Source organism: Castor canadensis, chromosome 7, assembly GCF_047511655.1.
Source record: "Castor canadensis chromosome 7, mCasCan1.hap1v2, whole genome shotgun sequence".
NCBI classification, from domain to species: Eukaryota; Metazoa; Chordata; class Mammalia; order Rodentia; family Castoridae; genus Castor; species Castor canadensis.
Genome location: NC_133392.1, coordinates 100,276,861 through 100,299,085, shown reverse-complemented (window position 1 = coordinate 100,299,085; position 22,225 = coordinate 100,276,861). Strand labels below are relative to the sequence as shown.

General features: G+C 35.6%; 1 pseudogene; it reads left to right on the top strand.

Moving 5' to 3' along the window:
• Positions 1 to 18,884: 18,884 nt before the first annotated feature.
• LOC141425260 (U6 spliceosomal RNA) lies at positions 18,885 to 18,979 on the top strand (annotated as a pseudogene).
• Positions 18,980 to 22,225: the final 3,246 nt, after the last annotated feature.

Genomic DNA, 22,225 nt, shown 5'->3' with positions numbered 1-22,225 from the left:
GTCTCCCAACAAAGAAAAGCTCGAGACCAGATGGATTTACTACTGAATTTTACCAAACTTTTAAAGAATTAACATCAATTCTTCTTAAACTCTTCCAAAGAATTGAAAGGGAGGGAACTTTTCTAAGCTCATTCTACCTGGCGATATCATCACAATAGTAAAACCAGACTAAGACACAATTAAGAAAAAGAAAACTATAGGCTCATATCCCTTATGAACATAGATGTAAAATTTTTACCCAAATACAACAAATAGAATACAACAGCACATCAAAAATATCATCCACCATGATCTATCCCAGGGATACAAAGATGGTGCAATACATGAATATCAATAAATATAATACATCACATCAGCACAATGAAGGGCAAAAACCATATGATCATCTCAGTAGATACAGAAAAAGCATTTAATACAACTGAGTATTTCTTTGTGATAAAAAAAATCCCCAAAAATAGGCATACAAGGAATGTAACTCAATACAAAAAAGACTGTCTATAAAAAACAATTGTTTCCTCCAAGATTGAGAACTAGACAAGGATGTCCACTTTCACCACTTTTATTCAATAGAGTATTGGAGGTCTTAGCCAGAGCTATGAGGCAAGAAAAAGAAACAGATGGTATCTAAACAGGAAATGAGAAAATCAAATTATTTGAAGACATGTTTTGTTTACGGACATGTTCTTATAGTGAAAAGCTAAGGACCCCACCCCATAAAAATGGTTACAATTAATAAACTTAATTGAGTAAGGTTTCATTATAGAAAATCAACACTCAAAAAATCAGTAGCTTTTTACATACAATAATAAAGTTGTTGAGAAAGAAATCAAGAAAGCAAAATTCCATTCACAATAGCTACAAAAAAACACACCTAGGACTAAATTAACAAAGGAAGTAATAATCCTTACAATGAAAAACCATAAAATATTGATGAAATAACTTAAAGATATACAAAAAATGGAAAGACACCCCATGTTCATGGATTAAGAGAATTAATATTGTTAAAATGTCCATTCTACCCAAACTAATCTATGGATTAAGTGCAATTCCTATCAAAATACCAATGTTTGTTTTCACATAAATAGAAAAACACTCCTAAAAGGGGTCCATAGTTACCAAAAACATTAGTCAAAGCCATCCATAGCAAAAAGAACAAAGCTAGAGACATTACAATACTTAATTTCAAAGCATACTATAATCCAAAAACTGCCCAAACCAGCATAATATTGGCTGAAAAGAGGTATAGACCAATGGAATAAAATAGAGAATGCAGACCTAAATCCATATATTTACAGCTAACTGATTTTCAACAAAGGCAGAAAGAACATACATTGGAAAAAAGAAAATCTCTTCAATAAATGGTACTGAGAAAAACTGGATATCAGTATGTAGAAGGAAGAAACTAGATCCCTATCTCATGTCATATACAAAACTCAACTCAATACCTGAAACTATGAAACTACTGGAGGAGAAAATATAGCACATTGGAGTGGGCAAGGATTTTTGGATATGGCCCCAAAAGCAAAGGAAACAAAAGCAAAACTTGACAAATAGGATTGTGCCAAACTGAAAGGTTTATGCACAGCAAAGAAAACAATCATCAGAGGGAAGAGACAATCTACAGAGTAGGAAAAAAAAATCTGCAAAGTATATGGCTGACAAGAGGTTAATATCCAGAGAATATAAGGAATTCAACTCAATAGCAGAAAAAAAATCTGATTTAAAAATGTGCAACTAGCAAAAACGCTATGTCTTTCTTATTATTGCTTATTTCTACTCCTCAATGGAACTGGAGAAAAGCGCGGAACAGGTTCTGCCTGGAAACGAGGGGGGAGGGGGTTGGAAGGTGAGAGTGGGGTGCAGAGGGGAGAAATGACCCAAACAATGTACACACATGTGAATAAACGAATAATAAAAAAAAATAAAAATAAACCATAATTATTGCTCATGACACAGGCTTAGATTTGTCATGAATGCCATGTGACACCTTTCAAAGAGAAAAAAAAATGTGCAACAGACATTTCTTGAAAGACATAAAAATGGCCAATAAGTATATGAGGGAAAAGAGTTCACCATTAATCATTAAGGAAATGCAAAAAAAAAAAAAACCAAAATAATATATAAACAAACCCTCAGCTAGAATAGCTATTATCAAAAAGACAACAAATAAAGGCTGGAGAGAATGTGGAGAAAGATGAACTCTCGTACACTGTCAGTGGGAAGGTAAACTAGTAGAGTCATTATGAAAAACAGTATGGAAGTTCCTCAAGACACTAGAAACAAAACTACCATATGGCTTAGCACCCCAGTGATAAGTACACAGCTCAAGGAATTGAAATCATTACATCAAAGAGACATCTATACTTGCACATTTACTGCAGTACTATTCACAATAGCCAAGACATGGAATCAACCTAAGTAGTCATCAATGGATGAAGGAATAATATGGTATATATAAATAATGGGATATGATTCAGTCATAAAAATGAATAAAATTCTATTACTTCTAGAAAATTTGATGACTATAGGACATTCTGTTCAGTTAAATAAATCAGGAACAAAAAAGCAAATACCTCACTTTTTACTTATATGTGGAAGCTAAAGAAAAAGTTGATCTCAAGGATATAGAGAATAGAACAGTGGACACTACCCTGAGAAAGGCTTGGGGGAGGGATGGATAATGACAGGAGTGTCAATGGGTAAGTGTACAGCTGGATAAAAAGGACAACTTCTAATGTTCTGTGGCACAGTAAAATAAATACGGATGATAGGAAGTAATTGAATATTTCAAAATAGCTAGTAGAGAGAATGTTTTAATGTCCCCAACACAAATCCATGATAAATGAAATGAAAGAAATGCCTATTACCCCAATCTGCTCATTACCCATTGTGTTTGTGTACATATAAAATGTACATATGCCACATGTATATATAAATACAGACATATATATCATATTTTATCCCATAAATATATATAATTACTGTGTCAATTAAAAATAAAATAAAAATATTTTTCAAAGATGAAAAACTCATGGAATACAGTAATCATGGGCTCCAAAAAAAAAAACCCACTTAATATCTAGATCATCATAGGTAAGTTGATCAAGACTTTAGGAACAGAGAAATCATAGTAAAAGACTGAAGGTTGATTAAAAGATTGTTAACTTTTACAGTAAACAAATAATACAAAATTGAAAAGACAGAGAAAACATGAACAAGCATAATATGCATTCTAAAAGCATGTCATTTAAAATATTTTCCATCATCACTATTACTAACTGTGGAAGAATTTCTGTGAAATAATGCCTTTTTTTACAACACAGAAACATTTATTTTATATCGAGGAGGCTACAACATACAGTTGCACTATGCAAATTTTTCACAACCCACTCCAAGAAACATGATTCATTCTGTAATCTAATGACAGTATAATGGCCTTGGAGTTTCACTTCAGCTCGTATTCTATTAAATTCAAATAAAACCATATTAAATGATCTTATTAGAGTAACATATTAATGGCCAACATATTTATCAAATTATTTCTATATGCATATCTATCACCTTATCAATGAATGTGCAGTGAGAGATATCTTAGTGTTATCCTACACTTAAAATTTCAGTATAATTAGATTTAACTATTTAATAACTATTAATTAAATCATACATAGAGAAAATATGCCAGTATCCTAGTTCTGGATCTCGTACATTTCCTTTTCTTTGGTCAGTCTGATTATTTATCTGTCATCCATTTTATCTTTTTAACATTACATTTGTCCATATATGCCTGAATCTTGGGGGCAGCTCAGCCTAGGTAGATGCACTGAGAATATTAATTTGTCCCACACACTTAATTCCTTTCTCTGCATTTAATTTTGCTCCGAGAGTTTATTAGACAAGGATGGACACTAGGTCCAAACCTAGTGAATGAATGAATAACTAACTTGAATCAAGGAAAAACAAAGACTATAGTACTTGATGATAAACCTTGAATTAAATAATCAGATTCAGACAGACAGGTTGAAAAGTAAGTAAGAGAAATAGCTGATTGCTAAAGAAAGGAAAGACTTGAATACTTTCAGAGAAGCATAAAGAAATGAATCTTGAAGAAAATTTGTGCAGAGAGATTAAAAAAGAATATGTTTCCAAAGCTCAAATATCTATAAAAAGATATTTCTCATTTCCTGTTATTAATTGTCCATAAGATCATCAGCTGTATCCTCACAAGAATTCTCCTTTGCTTGAGAAAGCTTAGATGGACTTCTATTCTTTCTTTAAAAAAACAAAAAAACCTTTAGTTGGACAAGTAAAGCACCAGTCTAGATAGTGTGTAGTATAGTTTGAGTCTTACAAATGCCTTTGATGATTAGGATTACTACTCAGGACAGAAGGGAACAGGGGAAACAGATACACAAATCCAAGCCAAAGGCCTTAGAGTGTGTGAAGGTCAAGCCACAAAAAGTAAGATAAGTAAACAAGATTAGAGTTCATGGATAGGGATGAATATGAGAATGGAAGAATACAACAATGGTAACTGGGTAGAACAGACATCCGCTGATGGTAATGGCCGATGAGGTTGTTTAGGATAAACCATGAAGAATGGCAAGAAAGGAGAGAAATGACTTTTACATATCAATTAGACAGTATTAGCGGCCAACAGATGGGGGCATAAAATCAAGAGAGACCGCAACAGAATTTGGAGCCACTTTTGCCTTGAAGCCAATGCTAATGCTGATGACAACACAGTGACTAAAAGCCCAAGAGTGCAAGAAGCTAAGCAAATCTTTCAGCATTCTCATGAATCAAGAGGACAAAACAAAGAGTTCAAGGATCTCCAAGGAGGTGGGGTTATAACAACCTCCAGGATTTTCTTAGGAATCTAAAATATACACTAACACATGAGAAGCAGAAGACCCCTCAAAAGAACCAAAGCCCAGTTTTGAATCACCTCAATCTTTGCTAGCATCAGATAATCATCTCCCTAACTTGATTGCTCCCAATAGTAAAAGTAAATCCTCTCTGGAGAAACATCATCTAGAACTTAAAGCACAATTGCCCACCCTTAAACAAAAATAACCAGGCAAAACGGAAAACTCTAAGATTTGAATAAAATAGGAAACAATAAATAAAAAGAAAATAAAAACACATATATAGATGTTGGAGTTTTAGATACAAAGTTATAAATCACCATGATTAATTAATATTGTCAAGCAATTTACTAGCAAGGTAGAGAATTCCACAAGATACATGGAAATTGTGAAACTGCATGAAAATTCTAGAATAAAAATAAAATTATTGCTGATTCCATGATTCCAAGATGGCAACTATGGGAGGAAGCAGAAAGTGTGCTTCCTAAAGTAAAATCTTGGAGAGACACTGGAGAGACACCTCACAGGGAAAACTACCGAGAAGAGGCAAAACTCTGACTTCTCCACACCCCCAGCCCGTGCATAACATCCCCACTCCATGTTAAACAGAGAAACCAGGGCTCCCGTGCTGCCAGACGCCAGCTCCTACCAGCTCAAGAGACACAGACCACCAGGTGAGCATGCGGTACTCCCACAAACAACCCTGGGCCAGATCAGCATAGCCCCCTGGACAGACTGACCCTCACCCAGGGAAAAAACCAAACTGAATAATAAACAACAACAACAACAAAAAGACACACAGCAAAGAGGGCGGGGCACCCTGAGTACCAAAGAGGAAGGGAGGGGCAATCCCTCACGGAACTGTAAATAAACAAGACGGCCAGAGAAGGCAGGAGTGGTGGCACACACCCAGCAACCTTGTAGAGGGAAAGCTTGTAACAGTGGCAGTCGCACCCAGGAGAACTCTAAATAAACAAAGTCTGAGGGGCTAGGTGAGTGTTAAGCTCATTCCTGAGATCTGCAATCCATAAAGCCTCCAGCAACAGCTGGCTGACAGTAGTGGGCAGGTGAGCCACAGCCTCAGATAGACATTCATTCACAAAGCTGTCTCCAGACTCCCCTTTTTTTTTTCTTTTTCTCTTCCTTTGATGAGACAATGACTGAACTATAACTGCATGCTGAAGACTTAATAAAACTGTACTGCATTTGAACTTGGAACATTTTGTTGTGTTTTTTGTTGTTTATTTGTTTTTGTTTGGTTTTTTTCCCCTTTGATGAGACAACGACAGAACTACTTCTGAGACACCATCTCCAGGATTGGAGGCTGAGGGACTAACACCAAAATTATTAAGACTGAAACTTTATTGCATTTGAACTTCGGGAGTTTTTGTATCCTCTCGCTGTCTCACTAATGAATGTTTAGCTTACTGTTGATTAGTATACTGTCTCTCCCTGTTTATTTCTTTGACAATGGATTTTTTGTTGTTTTTTTTTTACTTGTTTGTTTGTTTTTCCCTTTTTCTTTAACTTCTTTGCTTTCCCTCTCCTCTCCTCTCACCCTTCCAATCTAGATATCACCATTGTTATTATTACAAGGTAGAAAATACTTAATTGCACATAGTACAAAGACAGTAACAATAGCAAGGGCAATGATGGGAGGATGGAAAAAAGAGGGAAACCAGTTTCCCCCCAGCAATAAATTAGAACAGCAACCAGAGGGAAATGAAGAAAACAGACACTCAGATCCAGACTTCAACAAAACGAAGATAAACTATGCCGAAGAACCCAATGAAGCCAACACGAACACTCTGAAAGAAGAAATCCTGCAAGTACTCAATGAGAATTTTATAGAGATGATACTGGATATGGTCAACCAAAATGTTCAGGAGACAAGAAACTCCAAGACAACAAAAATAGAGAATTTGAGAAAGCACAAGAAGAAATAAGTGAAACCATAGAAGCACTGTATAAACACCAAAGTGAAACAAAGAACATGATTAATAAAGAGATAAATGAACTCAGGACAAAAATACACAGTATTAAAGAGGAAGCGACTCAGGATATGAAAACCTCAGAAAAAAGAAGGAAACAGAAGTTCAAAACAAAACGGAAGGCCAATCCAGCAGAATAGAACAAAGAGAAGACAGAATCTCAGAACTTGAAGATGAAATGGTAATTAAAGGAAAAACTGAAGAACTATTAATTAAACAACTCAAGACCTGTGAAAAGAAAATGCAAGAACTCACTGACTCCATCAAAAGACCAAACCTGAGACTCATGGGCATTGAAGAAGGAGAAGAGGTGCAAGCAAAGGGAATACGTAACCTATTCAACAAAATAATAACAGAAAATTTCCCAAATCTAGAGAAAGATATTCCCATACAGGTGCAAGAGGCCTCCAGAACACCAAACAGACCTAACCAAAATAGAACTACCTCACAGCACATTATCATTAAAACAACAAGTTCAGAAACTAGGGAAAGAATATTGAAGGCTATAAGAGAGAAAAAACAAATAACATACAAAGGTAAACCCATCAAAATTGCAGCAGACTTCTCAACAGAAACATTAAAAGCAAGAAGAGCTTAGGGTGAGGTCTTCTGGGCACTGAATGAAAAAAACTTCAACCCTAGGATACTTTACCCAGAAAAACTATCATTCAAAATAGATGGAGCAATAAAAGTCCTCCATGATAAGCAGAAACTAAAACAATGTGTGACCACAAAGCCACCACTACAAAAGATTCTTCAAGGGATTCCATACACAGAAAGTAAAACCCAACATAACCATGAAAGGGCAGGCAGTACCAAACTACAGGAAAAGAAAAAGCAAGAAAGTAGAGAGTAACATCGATTTAAGTACGCACAATCAAACCCTCAAACAACTAAGACAACTAAATGACAGGAATCACCACATACCTATCAGTACTAACACTTAATGTGAATGGACTCAATTCTCCCTTCAAAAGGCACCGTTTGATGAACTGGATTAAAAAGGAAGATCCAACAATTTGTTGTTTACAGGCGATCCATCTCACCAACAGAAATAAGCATAGGCTTAGGATGAAAGACTGGAAGAAGATTTACCAAGCCAATGGCCCCTGAAAACAAGCAGGAGTAGTAATACTTATCTCTGACAAAGTAGACTTCAAACCTACATTGATCAAATGAGATAAAGAAGGACATTCCATACTAATAGGAGGGGAAATAGACCAAAAGGAAATAATAATTATCAACCTATATGCACCCAATGTCAATGCACCCAATTTCATCAAATATACCCTGAAGGACCTAAAAGCATATATTAACTCCAACACAGTGGTCGTGGGAGACTTTAACACCCCATTATCATCAATAGATAGGTCATCCAAACAAAAAAATCAATAAAGAAATCCTATATCTAAAATATACCATAGATCAAATGGACTTAGTTGATGTCTATAGAACATTTCATCCAACTTCTATACAATATGCATTCTTCTCAGCAGCCCATGGAACCTTCTCCAAAATAGATCATATCCTAGGGCACAAAGCAAGCCTCAGCAAATATAAGAAAATAGAAATCATACCATGCATTCTATCTCATCACAATGCAATAAAACTAGAACTCAACAACAAAAGTAAAGACAAAAAACATTCAAACAGCTGGAAACTGAATAACTCATTGCTTAATGAACAATGGGTCATTGATGAAATAAAAGAGGGAACTAAAAAGTTCCTGGAAGTCAATGAAAATGAAAACACAACCTACCGGAACCTATGGGACACAGCAAAGGCAGTCCTGAGAGGAAAGTTTATAGCCATGACTGCATATATTAAAAAGACTGAAAGATCTCAAATCAATGACCTAATGATACACCTCAAACTCCTAGAAAAACAACAACAAGCAAATCCCAAAACAAATAGAAGGAGAGAAATAATAAAAATGAGAGCTGAAATCATTGAAATAGAAACAAAAAAAAACCATACAAAGAATTAATGAAACAAAAAGTTGGTTCTTTGAAAAAATAAACAAGATCAACAGACCCCTGGCAAACTTGACTAAAATGAGGAGAGAAAAAAACCAAATTAGTAAAATCAGGAATGCACAAGGGGATATAACAACAAACACCATGGAAGTCCTGGAAATCATCAGAGACTACTTTGAGAACCTATATTCAAATAAATTTGAAAATCTTAAAGAAATGAACAGATTTCTAGATACTTATGATCATCCAAAATTGAACCAAGAGGACATTAATCACCTGAATAGATCTATAACACAAAATGAAATTGAAGCAGCAATCAAGAGTCTCCCCAAAAAGAAAAGTCCAGGACCTGATGGATTCTCTGCTGAATTCTATCAGACCTTTAAAGAAGAACTGATACCAACTCTCCTTAAACTGTTCCATGAAATAGAAAGGGAAAGAAAACTGCTTAACACATTTTATGAAGCCAGTATTACACGTATCCCAAAACCAGGCAAAGACACCTCCAAAAAGGAAAACTATAGGACAATCTCCTTAATGAACATTGATGCAAAAATCCTCAACAAAATAATAGCAAACCGAATTCAGCAACACATCAAAAGGATCATTCACCATGACCAAGTAGGCTTCATCCCAGGAATGCAGGTATAGTTCAACATATGAAAATCAATAAATGTAATAAACTACAATAACAGAAGCAAAGACAAAAACCACTTAATCATCTCAATAGATGCTTTTAGAAAAAGCCTTTGATAAGATCCAATACCATTTCATGATAAAAGCTCTAAGAAAACTAGGAATAGAAGGAAAGTACCTCAACATTATAAAAGCTATATATGACAAACCTACAGCCAGCATTATACTTAAAGGTGAAAAACTGAAACCATTCCCTCTAAAATCAGGAATGAGACAAGGATGCCCACTATCTCCACTCCTATTCAACATAGTACTGGAATTCCTAGCTAGAGCAATTAGGCAAGAAGAAGGAATAAAAAGATTACAAACAGGTAAAGAAACTGTCAAAATATCCCTATTTGCAGACAATATGATTCTATACCTTAAAGACCCAAAAAAACTCTACTCAAAAGCTCCTAGACACCATCAATAGCTATAGCAAGGTAGCAGGATATAAATTCAACATAGAAAAATCATTAGCATTTCTATACACTAATAGCGAACAAACTGAGAAAGAATATATGTAAATAATCCCATTTACAATAACCTCAAAAAAAATCAAATACCTAGGTGTAAACTTAACAAAGAATGTGAACAACCTCTACAAGGAAAACTATAAACTTCTGAAGAAAGAGATTGAGGAAGACTATAGAAAGTGGAGAGATCTCCCATGCTCATGGATTGGGAGAATCAACATAGTAAAAATGTCTATACTCCCAAAAGCAATCTGCATGTTTATTGCAGTTCCCATCAAAATTCCAATGACATTCATCAAAGAGATTGAAAAATCTACCACTAAATTTATATGGAAACACAAGAGGCCACGAATAGCCAAGGCAATACTCAGTAAAAAGAACGATGCTGGCAGTATCACAATTCCCAACTTTAAACTATATTACAAAGCAATAGCAATAAAAACAGCATGGTACTGGCACAAAAACATACATGAGGACCAGTGGAACAGAATAGAGGACCCGGATATGAAGCCACACAACTATAACCAACTTATCTTTGACAAAGGTGCTAAAAATATACGATGGAGAAAAGACAGCCTCTTCAACAAAAACTGCTGGGAAAACTGGTTATTAGTCTGCAAAAAACTGAAACTAAATCTATGTTTACCACCCTATACCAATATTAACTCAAAATGGATCAAGGACCTTAATATCAGACCCCAAACTCTAAAGCTGGTACAGGAAAGAGTAGGAAATACTTTGGAATTAATAGGTATAGGCAAGAACTTTCTCAATGAAACCCCAGCAGCTCAGCAACTAAGAGATACCATAGATAAATGGGACTTCATAAAAACTAAAAAGCTTCTGCTTAACAAAAGAAATGGTCTCTAAACTGAAGAGACCACCCACAGAGTGGGAGAAAATATTTGCCAGCTACACATCAGACAAAGGACTGATAACTCAAATATACAGGGAACTCAAACAACTAAATTGCCCCCAAATTAATGAACCAATAAAGAAATGGGCAAGTGAACTAAACAGAACTTTCTCAAAAGAAGAAATTCAAATGGCCAAAAAATGAAAAAATGCTCACCATCCCTAGCAATAAAGGAAAGGCAAATTAAAACCACACTAAGATTCCACCTCACCCCTGTTAGAATAGCCATCATTAGCAACACCACTAACAACAGGTGTTGGCGAGGATGCAGGGAAAAGGAACCCTCTTACACTGCTGGTGAAAATGTAAACTAGTACAACCACTCTGGAAAAAAATTTGGAGGCTACTTGAAAATCTAAACATTGATCTACTATATGATCCAGCAATTCCACTCTTGTGGTTATACCCATAAGAATGTGACACAGGTTTCTCCAGAGGCACCTGCACACCCATGTTTATTGCAGCACTATTCACAATAGCCAAGTTATGGAAACAGCCAAGATGCCCCACTACTGATGAATGGATTAAGAAAATGTGGTATCTATACACAATGGATTTTTGTGCAGCCATGAAGAAGATTGAAATGTTATCATTCGCAGGTAAATGGATGGAACTGGAGAACATCATTCTGAGTGAGGTTAGCCTGGCCCAAAAGACCAAAAATCGTATGTTCTCCCTCATATGTGGACATTAGTTCAAGGGCAAACACAACAAGGGGATTGGACTTTGATCACATGATAAAGCGAGAACACACAAGGAAGGTATGAGGATAGGTAAGACACCTAAAAAGCTAGATAGCATTTGTGGCCTTCAACACAGAGAAACTAAAGCTGATACTTTAAAGCAACTGAGGCTAATAGGAGAAGGGGACCAGGAAGTAGAGAAAAGGTTAGTTCAAGAAGAATTAACTTAGAAGGTAACACACATGTACAGGAAATCAATGCGAGTCAACTCCCTGTATAGCTATCCTTATCTCAACTAGCAAGAACCCTTTGTCCTTCCTATTATTGCTCATACTCTCTCTTCAACAAAGCTAGAGATAAGGACAAAATAGTTTCTGCCTGGTAGCGAGGGGTTTGGGGGGTAAGGGACGGAGCAGGGAGGGTAGGTGCATAGGGGAAGGGGGGAGAAATAACCCAAACGTTATATGCACATATGAATAAAAGAAAACATAAAATAAAATAATTAAATTTAAAAACAATTGATGGGATTAAAACAGAAATAGGTGAAGAAAGTATTTGAGTGAGATAATATGGCATAAGACAATATCCAGTCAATAGCAAGAAGAAAAAAGACATAAGGGCTAGAATATAAAAGTTTAATATTCATGTAACTGGAATTTCAGAATAAGATAGTGAGAGAATAGGCAAAAACATATTTCCAAATGTAATGTTCAAGAATTTTTTAAAAAAATTTAAGATATCAAATTATAAACTCAAGAAGCAATACAAACTCTATTCAGAATTTTAAAAAACAAATCAAACTATCTTATTAAAACTACTACAAACCACACATAAGGAACAAAATCTTAAAGGCAGGCAAGAGAAACTTTATCACTTTAAACAAAACAAGAAAAAGTCATACAATATAGCCTTTTAATAGAAATAATGGAAGCTAGAAGGTTATGGATAATGTCTTGAAAGCAATGTGGGGGGTCACCACTAAAAGAAGAAAGAGAATATAATAATGATATATATCAAAAGTGAAAATTAAATAATAAAAATTAATTAATTCAAACGAAAGAGAGGAAAATGAGCAGAAGACGTGAAAGAAATAGAAAAAAATAAGATCATAAACTTTTTTAGCCCAAATATATCAATAATTACATTAAATGTAAGTAAATACAAAATTAAGATGATTGTTAGACCTGCAAACATGAACTATATGCTGCTTATAACAGACATGCTGCTGATTGTAAGAAACACAATAAATTAAATTTAAGAATATGGAAAGTTGAAAGTACAAGTGAGAGAAATATTGGAAATGGAAGACACTAACCAAAATAAACCTAGTATGTCTATATTAATACTAGAAAAATTTAGATATTGAAGAAGGAAAAAAAATTAGGAAAAAAGGACATTTCACAATGATGAAAAGGTCAATCCACAGTTTAGTAGTTACAAGTTCTAAATTTGTATGTATCTAATGATATAGCCACAAATATACATATACATACAGCAAACAGACGAGAGAAATGTAAAGGAATAGATATGTCCATTTGTGAGAGAGAATGGAAATCTTCAGAGGCTTTTATGGATCACATTTAGAAGTAATATACACCACTTCCACCCACATTCCATTAGTGTTAAGGTGTCCAAGCAGTAGTGATTCTCAGACTACAGGATTCAGATATCAATCAAGAGATGAAATAATTTGAGGAGAAACAGGACTCAGTGCTAGAGAAAGTGGGCAGCTGAATCCCACTGGGGTAATGATGATCTCTAGCCTCTCACTATCATTCAAGATTGGATTTCCTATTCTGAGGAAGAAGAAACAATGAGGGAAATAGGATATCCTGGTACCACAGCCACTGAGCAGACTAGTCACATACAGTGGAAGTTAAGCAGGAAACTACAATCCAGGACCTTAGACAATAAGAAAACACTGGAGTTTCTCTTTTGGCGCCCTATTTGTAAGTGTACAGACTCTAAATCTGACCAGACTATGATGGCCAGTGATGAGCATGCAAAACACACATAATTATAGACCATGGATGAAATAGGAAAGCAGGTACTGATAAATGCAGTATTTCTTCTGAGATAAGTGCTACCTGGAAGACTTTCTCCCCACAACTCAAAATTCTTTTCTCCCAAGGTGGTTTCGTGTCACTGAACTCTTCCCCAACTCTTCCACTGTAGCTGAAGTCTTTTCTCGTCACCAACTTCATTCTTAATCTACGTAGGCTACAGAATTTGTTTTGAGGGTAGAAATATGGGGGGGAAAAGAGACCTTGGTAAACTCTATGCAGAATACAAAACCCAGAGTAAAACAAAAAGTGATTAGCTATGAGAATAAGATAGAAAGAGAAATCACAAGTGACGTCAGCATGATTGATTCATCAAAGCCTTAACCACACAAAAGTGACAAATATCTGAGATGTAAGTGCAGGCCATAAGCTCTAAGAATTTAGCAACCAGTAGTTTATTCTGGAACAATTATTAGGAAGGGAAAAAATGTGACAGTTGGCTGGACCTGTAAGCCTACGAATCAAAAATACTTTCACACAGCATTAAGAAATCTATGTTTATGTGACTTGACAAATTTTAAAATGCTATGTCAATCATATGAAATTTTGGATAGAATTTATTCTTGTGGGTAGGGAATTGAAGTTCAAGCTGAACTTTCATGGGAAGAAATTGGCTGGAATTCTTTACCTTGGAGCCAAAAGAGGAATGAACTTCAGATATGCTGATCACTAACGTATCTGTCGAAAACATGAATCTAATGAATTTTAGCCTATTTTTATATGTAAAAGGCCCATACAAGAGTTAGCTTAAGTAAAAAGGGTAAATTAAAGAGCTTATGTTTTGCAATCTTTACATCTCCTTGTATATCTCACTACCTTTCTCCTCTGTACGTGCCACCCTCAATACATCAACCCCAAACTGAGCTCCATAAAGGCCTGTATTCCCTCAAAATGCCCTATCTTCCTCATTTCTTAGCTCCACTTTACAGACAAAAAAGGAGGCTTGTAGTGGTTAAATGACTAGCTCAAGATAATACAAATTTTAAAATGGTAGGATCATCTAGGTTACTCTGACTTCTTTCCCTTATTCTCTTTAACAAATAAGAACAGACAGAATGCTGTGTGCAAAACATCTAGCTATTACATAGAGCCTCCTAACTTTCTCACATGCATTCTTCACTTAATCCCCACGATAACGCTCTAAGACAGATGTGTTATTAACTCCATTTTACAGATAAAGTAATTAAGGTTCAGACTGCAAATACTTTGTTTTAGGTCACTGGATTTAAGTGTCATGATGAGTCTTGAATCTAGGATCTCTAATGAAAAATTCAAAAGAACTTCCCATTAATCAATGCCAAGGATGCAAAGAAGATAACATATTGTTCCCATCTTCATAAATTTGATCTAGTTAAAAAAACCCAAGACAGACTAAACAACATAAAGTAGTATAGGCATCATCAAAACACAGTGCCATCAGGCGTTGGTGGCTTACGCCAGTAATCTGAGCTACTCAGGAGACAGAGATCAGGAGGATTGAGGTTTGAAGCCAGCAGAGGCAAATAGTTGGCAAGACCCTATCTCAAAAAAACCCATCACAAAAGAAGGGTTGGTGGAGATGTAAGCCCTGAGTTCAAACCCCAGTACTGCAAACACACACACACACACAGTGCCAACTAAGTTATTACACAAGGATTAAGTGCCATGGATTCAGAGAAGAGAAGGATCACTGGTAACCGAGGGATCATGGAGTGTTTCATGAAAGGCACAAACATTAAAATGGCCTTAAAATATTAGAAGGATTTAGACAGAAAAGGAGGGAAGGCTATTCTTGCATAATGGATGATATGAATAGTAACAAGGAGGTAGAAATAAATACACATGACATGTTTGAGAAACACTAAATAGTGTATAACATTGTACTCATAGTACAACAATAATAAATAAATAGGTAAAAAGAAAAAAATAGTTACCACTCATTGTAGGGGAATGTGGCTTAGTGATTAAAAGTGGGGCCACTGAAGACATATTCCCTGGGCTTGAAACATTTTTTTGTCCCTTATTAACTTTTAACATGGTAAACTGATTAGCTTCTCTACACCTCCATTTTGCCATCTATAAATCTGGGATACTATTACCTATTTCAGAGGATTGTTATATGATTGAATGAGCTTACAAACACTAAGAAAGTCAAGTTAATTAAACACAGTTTTTCAGACAGTGTAAATATACTCCACTCCAGGCATTGTAGTAAGCACATTATATTATTTCATTTAATCTTCATCATTTTATCAAACACATACTATTATCCCCATGTTACTGGTGAAAAAATTAGAACTAAGAGAGTAAAATTTCTTAAGACCACACAGCTGCTCATTTGAAAAGCTAAATTCCAACACAACTACAAAGCCTGTGCTCTTAACTACTACACTATGCTCTCTGAGTAGAGACACCAGTAGGAAAATAAAGAAAAATAGGTGAGGTCAAATTACGGAGGGCCTTGAAACCACCAGGCTAAGCATCAGAATATACGCTACAGACAGTGAGGAGCCAATGAAGGTTTCTGGGCAGTGATGTGTCTTAGATTTATCTGACCACAGAAGTCTAGGTGGATTCAAGAGCTCTGGGCCAAAGGAGTATCAAGTAGACACAAACATTTCCCAAATGAACTTGCAAAACTAGGCCAGTTTTTTTTTTGTACTTTAAATTTACTCTTAAAGACTCATCCATCTCTATGGCTCCATTTAGTCTCACAACCATAATAAATAATAGTTTCAACACCAAATAACCAAGGAAAAGTTGAGACTTCTGTTGGACAATTCTTAAGTCCATTTAGGTCAAAATGTAGTGTAACATTATACTGTCTAAATGTATAAGTTACAAATATCCATGTATATCCACATTCTTTTTCAATCTACAACTAAAAGGAATTTAACAGTCTGAACTAGCATATGAATCATATGTATTCCTCTACATTTAATAGCCCTATTCATCCCCCATTTGCAATGCCCAGCTATAAGGCAAACCGCACAACTATGGCTGCTACTACTATAAATTCATGATCTTCACCCTCAGCCAGGCCTGGAAAATTGCCAGGCAATATTTCTAGGCAGCTCTAGTCAGGTATCTCTCCTATTCCCTTCAGTGGATACTCCAAATGTTTCACCAATTCTTCCCCTTCTGCTACCATCAACATCTCCTATTCCACCCACAGCTGCTCACAGATTACTTCTGTGGTTTGCTAGCAAAATAAATTTAAATTCCATCATGAAGGAATTTCTCAGCTCCTCACTTGCCACCATCATGAATTTATCTCTAAACCTACTTATTTTTGGATCAGTAAAAAGGTACCTTTCCCTATGTCTGCAGTTAATCTTTTCATCTGTATTCTAGATTCCCTCCTGATTTATATTACTCCCCCAACAATTCCTCTCATTCCTAAATGTTCAATCTTCCCTCTCACTGGCTCTGTCCATTTAGCATATTCCCTTAAAGAACTCTACCATTTAAAATCCTCTTTTAAGGACCAGGGATATACTTCCATTATTACATCCCTAGTATACAGGGATATAGGATATACAGACATATTTTTATATGCCTAATATTTGTGAGACCCTGGATTTGATCCCCAGAACTTGTAATTCACAATCTACCTTCTTCTCTTTTCCCTTTCATGACATACTCATCATCAGTTTATACATGGTCCACTTTTAATTGTGCAGACTGCTTGCTGTCTGCCCTTTCCTGCCCTTCCTTACTCTTTACCTGACAGGTTCTATTCTAAAGAGTACTTCCTTAGTGAATCTCAAGACTTGAATTCCTGCCTCAGACTCAGTTTCTGGGAAACCTGACCAAAGACACTAAGAATGATAGAACAGAAAGATAAAAAAAGAACCTGAAATACTGGTGGAAATATGGAATTACCTCACTAGTCCCATACTATTTGACTCTGAGCCACCTGTTAGGTAAGAAAAATAACTTCTTGTTTGGTTAATACCCTGTAGATGCATTCCTTGGACTTGTACTTGAATACAGTCCCAAAATCCCAAACCCATCTTCTCCACTCCATATCATTCTTCTAAATTCCAGGCATAGACATGTAAGTATTTCAGTAAAATCTCCAATTAGTACTTGAAATCCACCTCTCCCCAAACTGAATTCATAAATGTTCTTCCAAAATCACACTTCATTCTACATTTTTTTTTGCCCCTATAGGGATTGATCCCAGGGACTTACACATACTAGACAAGCACTCTGCTACTTCAGCTATGTCCCCAGTCCTTTTGGTTTTTAGTTTTGCTTCTGAGACAGGGTCTCTCTTCCATTTTTGCAGGGAACTTCTGCCAATTGAGCAGCTAGGATTGCAGGTGTGTGACTCTACTCCCTGCAATTTGCCTCTTATCTTGATCCTCTGCAATCTATTCCTTATCTATGCTTCCACCAGAGGGACTTCATTTTGGCAGGAGACAAAAAGGATTCTTTTCTCTTCCCATGAAGATTCTGCGTGGGAAAGTAGGATAAATTTGCAGTGATCATTTCCTGAAGACTAAGAGAGAAACAAAAAAAAAAGAAAGAAACTGAATTCTATATCTTATTTCATGAGATGATGATTAAGGATCTGAGCAAGGTAAGAGAATCCATAAACTAAAGTAATTCAGAAGAAGCAGAAACTTTGAGAGAGAAAGGTCTAGGAAAACAAATAATTCCTTCTCTTCTTCTTCTCTGCTCTTCAACCAAATACATAGGGAAACTAAGAGGGACATAGGACTTCCTACACCTGTAGTTTAAACTTAAATGAAAATCAAATTTCATTAAACTTTGAGACAGCCTGTCCATCTCTGATTGCTGTTACAACCTAAATCTGACAAGTAGCATTCTTCTACTTAAAATTATTCAATGATTTTCTACCACCATCAGGAAAAATGTCAAGCATCTTAGCCTAGCCCTATGATCCATCTGTAGTAAACCACAAAGTTTACTACACTACTGCTCTGGTCTGAAAGTTTGTACCCTTTCCCCCTTTCTCCAATTCATATGCTAAAACCTAATCTCCAATGTGGCAGATGATTAGGTCATGAGGGTTCTGCCCATAAGGAAGAAACTCTATAGAGCTACTTTGTCCCTTTCACTATGTTAATATTCAGTGAAAAGATAGCATTTATGAGTTGGGAAATGGATAGATCTGCTAGTACCTTGGTCTTGACTTCTCAGCTTCTAGAGTTGTGAGAAATTTTTGTCATTTATAAGTTTCACAGAAGTTTAGCAGCCAGAAGGGACTCTGAAAACTATACTACCAGGCTTACTTCAGCAGCACATATACTAACATTGGAATGATACAGAGATTAGTATGGCTCCTGCATAAGGGTATTTTTTAAAGAAAAACAAAAAACCTATGTTACCAAGGTCATATTGTCCCATCTTTCCATACTATTTTAGGTGCTGTTCTCCTTGGCTGGCACCACTATTTTGTTCTATCTTTCTTCTTCATTGATAAATTCTATTTATCCTAGTCAGAGCAGTTCAGGTCTTTTTTACCTTCTGAGTTTAAATGCGCTTCAATTGAACTTCAAAATCACTTCAGGTAAACTGCCAGAGCATTTCTAAAACTCTCTAGAGAAAAAAAGTACAACTTTATTCTTAGAATAACTCCATCTCACATATGGTAACTATCCCTCCCCAAAGTTAATTTAAATAATTTTTAACCCCATTTTCTAAGATCTTGCTTTTTTCAGACTCTTTATTAAGGTTTCTATGAGTATTTTTTTCAATTTGCTAAAAAAGAAATCCTATGAATTAAGTACTACTACTAAGAGGGAAAATGAAGTACATAGAGGTTTAGAGATACATCCAAAAACACATGAGTAAACAACTAAGTGTGTATTGGCAATCTACAACCAGATTAATAATAACAAACATTTGAAAATGCTTTGAAGTAAAAATAGCTATATGAGAATACCTTCAGGTAAGCCAAAAACTATATTATTCATTCATTCAAAAAATATTTGCTGAAAAATTACTAAATGTTAGATGATTTTCCAGGTGCTTGGAATGCAACAATGAGCCAAAAAGACACTGCTCTCATGAAGATTACATTCTAGTTTGTGGAGACAGACAAGAAATGGTTATAAAATTAGAGAGAGAGAGAGAGAGATTTTCACTAACTACTATAAAGGGTAAGGGATCTTAAACAGATAGAGCTGAGTGAGAGGTCTGCTTTTTCTGAGGTGATCAAGGAAGGCCTTTCTGATAAAGTATTTTTGAGTAGGGACCTGAGTGAGATGAAGGAGTTTTAGATATTCATATGCACTAAATACCTAGTGTTACAGGTATTAACAAATGAGGGAATAACAAATGAAGGGCTCTGAGCTTTCTGGGTGGGTGGGTGGGTGGATGGGGGCACAGAGACTAAATGGCAATTTAGCTGTAGTGCTGTGAGTAAGGAGAGAGGGTTCATGCAGTATGCTCTGCATTTCTCCAAAAAAGCATCTTTGCTCTTTAAAACAAATTTCCAAAATAAAGTGATTACGCCCCCATCTTTCCCTGATTTCTTTTTTTTTTTTGCAAGTATGTTGCCTAATAGCCTTGATTTCTTTGTATGTTGTTTTCTTGTAAGTGTGTTGCCTAATTTCCTTTAGGTCTACAATGACTTTACTTAGTCTCAGGCATGCAGAGGAGATGTGATATTCACATCTCAATTGAAGTCTTGCATGTCTTTACTGAAGATTACATACTTGCATTTATTTAAAGCAAATATAAGGTAATTGGTGAAGAAAAGGAAGAAAGAAAAAAATGAGGAAAAGTTCATCATGCATGAAATATCTGAAAAGTTAAATAGACATGTTAGTCTACTGAAGAGGAAAAGCTAAAATTAATTAAAAGTAAAAATAATGCACTAAAATAAAAGCCAAGTAAATACCAATTTTGAAGGTCCCAAATCTACCACTCAAAACAGCCCAATATCAACTGAAATGGACGTCCAGTCCAAATATATAGGAAAAAGTGTGTGCATACAAATAACATTTAGTCTAAAGCTGAGTGCTCATTTGCCAAGCAGACAGGCCATTAAAAACCTGTGGTTTTTGGTGTTCTCAACTGAACTTGAATTTTCAGATGCATAAATTAGTTTACCTCCTTGGAAAGACATGATTTCCTGTTTTCAAGAGAAATACAGGCTTCTAAAAGCTTATTTAAAAGGTTCAAAAGGCTACTTGGGCATCAAATAACTATTAAAAACAATATTTTGACTATTTAAGTGTAAACGAATCAGAAACATATGGATTAAATTTCCCTTAAATTGCACATGCTCCAAATTTAAGAGTAAAAGCATGGGTAAACCTGTTTTGGATTTCAGTGAGCCCAAAACATTTGAAAAATCATCTGAGATGTTCAATGAACTCAAAAGTACAGCTGGATTCACCCACCCCTAATTCATCTATCCTATGCTTCTGCTCTCAATATAAATAAGAGTGTAAGTACACAAATAGCTTCAAGATAAAATGTCTAGACCTACATTTAGAGGGGATGGAAAAAAAAAAGAGTGAAGAACAAATTTTGAAAATCTTTTTTAAACTGGTGTTTAAATAGACTTTCTATTTTAAAGAACATCTAAACTGTTCTTTGGACTCTATATAATTTTCTCTTGAGTCTTTTTCAAATTAATGAATAAACTTATAACATTCTATGATAAAGTAAGGTAACTTTTTGAGCTTCTGCTATGTTTCAGGCACTTTCAGTCATTATTTCCTCATTCCGTCTCAACAAAACCTAGCCCCAGGTCTCCAATATGCACAGAGAAGATAAGACATTTGTATTTTACTGACTTTATTCTCTTCACTATGAATTGTCAGCCAGTTTACAATAAGCTGCCTGAATGTAATAGATGAAATAAAAAATATTAAATTTTTCTTATCAAATTAAACTCATTAAGAATTAAAGTTTTGGGCTTCTAGTAGAACTAGATAGAACTGAGAGAAAACATAAAAAGGAGTTAAGAGCACATGCTTTGGGATAGTAAATTACTCTTTTGTACATGCCTTTCATATTAATACTAATATGATTTTCATATTACACCTTGAGGAAATAACACTTAATTCATAAGATCATTATGAATAAAAAATGAGTTGTATGTAATATTCCTGAAAGTAAGTGCCTGACTGAGGTGAGCACCTTGTGGGATGCCATGCTGGCTATGAGGAGACTGAGACTGTTCCCTCATATGTTAGGTCAGAAGTCACCTGTGCCAAACAGCAGGGCCTGCCATGATCCATCTCTTGCTGACAAAGGTACAGCACCACCTTGCAGAAGCTTCCCTTTCTCATCAAAATCCAGCTGGCTCCTCTACCACCAGCTAAGGGAGGTTCTGGCCTCCAGGCACCCATAGATCTTTCTCACGTACATCTTAACTTCTTCATTCTGCTCACTACTCACTGAATGGAGAAGCGAGTACAGCCTGATAGACAAGCGTATTCATGGTAGCTCAAATAATAATTATTCATGATTCTGAAAAAAAGACTAGAGAACATTGACAGACCCTCCCTCCTCATGCTTTCTTATCTGACTCCATGCCTCTGCCTCCCTATGACTGCCAACTTTTGCTCAAAGAAGGAGATGGAAATGGGATGGTTGTGAAGAGTTCTCCGT